The following is a 6000-nucleotide window of genomic DNA, read 5'->3' on the forward strand; positions in this document are numbered from 1 at the left end:
GAGAGAACATAACAGACAATGGACTTCATCCTGAAATAAAGGATGCCCCCTTAAAATAATGCTCGGGGGTCATCCAGAGTTATGTAATACAGTCTGACGTCTGGCAATATGACATTGACAACAGAGCAGATTGGGGCGAGAGACAACCGAATTTTAAATCCAAGAAGGGCTGTAAAGTAGCTTTCTCCCACCTGAAATGTTCCCCAATTCAATAGAAAGCAATAAAAATATATTCACCTTACTCGATTACGTTTTTCAAATTCTCCCTCTTTCTACTTTGGAAATGTTTGCATGTATGCTTTACTCCAGCAAAGGGGCGTGGTTTGGAAAAAGCAAGAAACTGCACAAGAAATTACGTGTGTTTATGTCATCGATGTCAGCCTTGTCATGGACCGTAGCCGCTCTGTGTGGACTGCCCTTTGTGAAACTGACAATGGGGTGACCTGTCAGAGGTAGGAGGGGGTCCCTGTATCCTCGCCTGCAGGAGTTTAACCTACACACTGCATCCCAATGCTGACCTACATTCCGCATCCGGGCAGTTACTGCCCGCTGGAGGGGGCGGCGGTCCGCGCTGCACCTGCTCCTTGCACCTCTGGAAGGCACCGGGCAGCAGCTGCACCTCTGCCCGGCCACGAGCCGCTCTTTGCCCCGTACAGCATGTGGAGGGGACTTGCAGAGGGTTTGAATATGGTGCCCTTACCTTCCGGCGCTCTGACCTGGTGAGGGGCGTCCCCCGGCGGCCGCTCTTCCCCGCTGGCCACTCTCTCTTAAGGGTCTCTTTCTCCTGACGCTTTATGCCGCTCAGCAGGAGCCTGTCCCCGGCCCTTCCTGTCTCCCTGTGGCCTTGCACATTGAGCCGGTGTCAGGCCTCCCACTGCCGCACTCGTCCTCTGTCTTAAAGGCAACGTGCAGGAGCGCGATCCTCCGACAGAAAAGAGGATAGCAACCGCCGCGCGCCCTAGAGATGACCGTGTGAACCTCTGCCCCAGTGACGGCGTAAATTTGCTCGAAAGCCGCGTGCTCTTGGAATTTTTGTGACTCCTATGATATGAGTCACTAAAATGTGTGTGTGTGTGGGGGGGGGGGGGGGGGGGGGCGGCAGGGAACTGTGTAGGTCGCACCAGTTCAACCCGAATAATCACTGAGTGGCCTTACTACAGAAACATGTAAGTCCCCTACTAAAATGTTTGCGCATTAACATCTCTGGGCTTGATTTATAAAGGTAAACTTACACTTTTGACTAAGTTTACGATATTTTGCAACTCACAACGCAATATTACGAGTAAAATGTATGCGACTGCGGAGTCTCCCTAGTGCCGGCGACTCCGCATATTAAAATACAGGCAGTCGTAAAGATACAACTCATAACATTCCTTTGTGAATTGCAAAAAAATCGTAAACTTGCACAAAACTGTAGGGTTACCGTTGTGAATCAGGTCCACTGTATTTTAAAGTAAAATAGTGAAAAAGGAAAGTACAAAGCTGCGTGTAATAGTTTACAAGTACACCTACAGGCATTGCAGGGGGAAGCAGATGCTACCTGGGATCCTAGAGCAGTGAGAATGCATTAGTGAAAAAAAGTCACACTTGTGGAAACTTTCACCAGTAGGAAGGCACTGTCTGAGGAAGATGTCAATATTGGCTGAGCAAAGCACAGCCAAAGCATTAGAAATCATTCCTAGAGGAACGTCAATCAATCAATATTATCTTTATTCGATATGTAAAAACATGATCATAAAAAGTACAATAAAAATCATGATTTAAAATATCGTAAAATGAGATAAAACTTTAAGATGAGAGATTGCAGTAAGCGTAGTTTTAATGTGTTAGCAGCCCTTGTCATAGAGATTTCAGAATGAAAAGTACATAACATACATGAGAACTATTGTTGTCTAAGGCTGCATAGAAGCCCTTAGTCTGACAATCACTTTCAAGTAAAAGGAGACCACAGCTATAGCTAGTGGACTATCTAATGTCTTCAATTTATGGTAAGCTGTCCTGCACGTAACCCCCATGATTTGAGCAATGGTTTCAGGTAAGTGACCCTTGGCAATTTATAAAATTTACAGAATAAAATGCAATGAATGTTGGATTGAGATGACAGGCCGTCGCATGGACATTTCTCCAAATTTCTGGACCAGCAGTTCTGATTGGGAAATGTTAACAATCTGAAAAAGGTGTCAGTACGGAAACGAGTCACGAGCATGCGAATGAAGGGGGATGGAATTAAAGACAGGTACTTTTGCATCCCTTCAACAATAGTGCAGTGTTGGTACTCCACAACCATACTCTTAGATTTTTCAAGGGACCAGCCACGATTGGCCAGATGGGTAGCGACCAATCGTTTCAATGAAACTCTAGATATTTTGAGTAAAGTAGAAGGATTGGTAAAAAATTCTGGATGCCCTATTTCAAGTGACAGGTTTCGTATGTAGTTCAACCAATTGATATTAACAGCCTCATCCAGGCTGAGACAGTCGCTAATGATTTCCCTATTAAAGTGTGTTTCGTGAGTTGTCTAGAGGAACGTCACACTGCTGAGCCTGGAATCTAACACTGCTGGAGACCTCAAGCTCAACGGTCTTCTCAGAATGACAACTTATTTTTTCACAGCGGTTCTATAAAACTGGCAGCTCCAAACACATTCAGTCGTTGTAGCATTGCACGTATTGTCAGTTATCCCTTCTAAAAATGCAATATAGTACATGATTTCCAACAACCTATAGGTAGCCTGACCTCCATAAAGTGTAAAAGGATCCACAAAGTGATTCGTTATCAGAAATGGCGGAGAGGGCCGTTGAGGGAATGAATGAATGAACAAATGTTATTTTTTCAATTGATTATAATTATTACAATAATACATCACTTAAAAGAAAGTGAAGATTATCTTATAAAATGATCATCAATGTTCAGGGGTTAGATATTTGTGTTAAATGTTTACAAAAGTTATGCTTAAAACTTTGAAAAAGGGGGTAACTCAAAGACTTTTTCAGCTGTCAAACAGTAACTCAGGGCATCCTAGCATGCCAAAATGCCCCTCTTTAAAAACATCAGTTTTGAAAGCGTCTATTTGTCATCTCTAACTCCTAGTGTTATGTGCAAAGTGTGCAATAATAAGATTCATGGGCTTATCTAGCTCAATAATATTAATTAGGAACACTTGAAATGGCATTTACATGATGTTAATCCAATTTTCCCTCTTATTGAGCACTGTAGACAGTTTTGACCTATAGGTTTGTCATATGAGTCACAAATTATGCCAGCTTTGCTCCATAGCACAAAGGTGCAGTTGTCCTTCATGCTTGGAATTAAGGGAAGCTGCTTGTTTAGCATGAACTTTATAGCTAATTGTGGTCAGATTTTCAGCCAGACGGTGCTCATTTCAAAGTCTGCTAGGCCTCTGTTTAGTTGATTACCCCACAAGTTGTTGGCAGTGATGCTGTGTTTATTTGGCACCCTTAGATAATGCTTCAGAAAGTTGGGTGTTACATGTTTAAGGCTGTCACAATATTTTAGGAAAACTGCATCAAGAGCCAGTTCCTGATTGTGTAAGCCAAATTCCAAGCATACCTCTGTGAGCCCACAAACCGTACTCTAATAGCAAGGACACTCCATTAATTTGAAACCCCCCAAATTTTACATCAGCCGGTTCTCTGACATAAAATAACTGCATCAAAATGCACCCTCCATGACATCATTTAGCAGAGTAGCAAAAAGCAGTAACAGGGACCACTAAATAATTGAGTTCAAGGACAGGGAAAAGTTAAAGGGTTTTTATTACAAAGATATAAAATCAAGCAGTTCAGAAAAAAATGCCACAAGGGTTCAAATGCAGAGTTGTACAAAAGAGTCAAATTCAGAAGTCATTCTGAGTCTCAAGATGAGCAGATAAATCAGAAATAAATCAGGCAGCATCCCTAATAGAAAGCAGAATGTCTTCTTCAGGCTCATTCCCAAAATTAAGGAGTTTGTTGTAAATAAAGCGTCGCAAGTCATTTGTTCTTAAAGTAAGGAGTTTATTCCAAGTAGAGAGGAAGTACAAGAGCGGACTCTCCACGACAGGAGCAACAGGCAACTGCAGTGGAAGAGAACCCAGAATCACATCACAACATAGAATACATGGGAAGGAACATTCCACCAGCACTTGTAATACTAAGAATGTACTACACATCTTCTTTCTTTCTAATAAAACAAATGCAGATAACAAAAGCAAAAGCAAAAAAAAAAACAGAAGATCACAACAACAACAAAAAAAATGATCAACATATGAAATCTTGCAAATATGCTGGCGTTCTCCGAAATCTAGGAGTGCGATTAGAAACCAAAGACATCGGCAATTAAGAGGAATTTGGAACAACACGACTATCAGATGTGCATGAATCACCCGCCCCACCAACATCCTGAGAAGCAGAAATCAAAGGGTTAGACTCTGGTGATGATGAAGCCAAAAAGGTAACCGCTGTTGTTCTTTGACTCGCTATGGTGAGAATCGGGTACCCCTCTTTTATATAACGCAACACGTCTGAAATTCCAACACTCACCATTATTGAGAATAACGCAATGGTCAAGAACTTTCTTGACCGTAAAAGGTCCCTTGAATTTAGATAAACCTTATACAATCCTGCCCCTCTTAACTTTGACCAACTCGCTAACATTAAAAGGACGAAGAAGAGGAGAAGAGAATGCTGAAGGAGTATTTTGCACAGACACAACACGCTTCATCCATGAAGGGATTAGTTTAGAGCCAGGAGCTCGCCCTCTCATGAGGTGGAAAGGCGAGAGCTGCCCATCAGCCAAGGGAGTAGTGCGATAAGCCGAGAACATTTCATTAACCATCTTTCTTACGACAGAACCATCAGAGGAGGCCATCTGTATTATACCTTTCACAACCCTGTTAGCCCTTTCACAGATTCCATTACCTTGCGGGTTGTACAAAGAAGTACGGTGATGGGAAATCCCACACTCTTTAAGAAAAGACTGCATTTCAAAGGAGATCAGCTGAGTGCCATTGTCGGTAATGATAATAGAAGGAAGACCCTCATCCTTAAACAAATTCCCCAGGAACTTAATGGTGCTCTCAGTAGTGACAGTATTAGTAAATTCAACCACCAACCACTTAGAAAAAATGTCAACTACAACAATGGCAAATCTATCCCTCTCATGTAGTTTACCCATGGGGCCAATGAAATCTAGGCAAATGGTATGCCAAGGTAAACCAGGATTTTGTAAGTGGCCTTGTGAGGAACTGGGACCAACCTTAAGCCTCTTCTCTCCATCCCTGCAGGCAGGGCAATTCTCCACCCACTCCACTACCTGTGAATCCATACCTGGCCACCAAAAGTGATCCTTCATACGACGTTGAGTAAGGGTTTGACCTAAATGGCCCTCATGTGCTAAAGCCACAAGCTTATTTCTCAAACCAAGAGGAGGTATAAACTTTTCCCCTTTTACAATAAGGTTGTTATTAATGAGAGAGAGATCTTTCAAAACCTTAAGATAAGGACGCCCAGAGAGAGAAACTGCACTTTCTCTTCTAGAACCCAAAGTGATTAATTTGAGAACCTCCTGTAACGTAGCATCGGAAGTCATTTCTCGTTCCCAATCACTCGCCTGAAAGGCGCCTTCATCAACAAACACCGCATCTTCAACAGAGGCTACGGCAATGTCCTCCTTAGAATTAGAGATAGACTGACCCTCCACTGTGCGCCAATCCAAAAACAATCTTGAGAGACAGTCTGCCTGAGTATTCTTCCAACCCTAAATATACTGAACGGAGTACTGAAATTCTTGAAGCTTGGAAGCAAGTCTAACTAGTCTAGCTGACCCTTTACCCGTACCACCAGGAGAGAGGATTTTAATCAGAGGTTTATGGTCTGTTCTTAACACAAATTTCATACCCCACAGATACGTTCTAAAGTGCTCCACTGCCCAAGAAGCAGCCAGTGCTTCTCTTTCAATGACCGAATAATTCTTTTCAGCGTCAGTTAAAGTTCTAGAAGC

At 42.6% G+C, this 6000-nt stretch overlaps 1 protein-coding gene across 5 annotated transcripts in view; it reads right to left on the reverse strand.

The window, feature by feature from the left end:
• ABHD6 (abhydrolase domain containing 6, acylglycerol lipase) overlaps nt 1-914 on the reverse strand; it is a 240573-nt gene extending 239659 nt beyond the window's left edge. For 4 of the 5 annotated variants that reach the window (XM_085624756.1, XM_085624755.1, XM_085624754.1 and 1 more), the window contains exon 1: nt 701-878. The gene's annotated coding sequence lies outside the window, so the exon portion shown is untranslated. Of the gene's footprint in view, nt 1-700 lie in introns of all 5 variants that reach the window. The other variant, XM_085624757.1, reaches the window with a different exon arrangement.
• Between the last annotated feature and the right edge of the window lie 5086 nt (nt 915-6000).

The sequence above is a fragment of the Triturus cristatus genome, chromosome 9 (genome assembly GCF_964204655.1).
Source record: "Triturus cristatus chromosome 9, aTriCri1.1, whole genome shotgun sequence".
Lineage (NCBI taxonomy): Eukaryota > Metazoa > Chordata > Amphibia > Caudata > Salamandridae > Triturus > Triturus cristatus.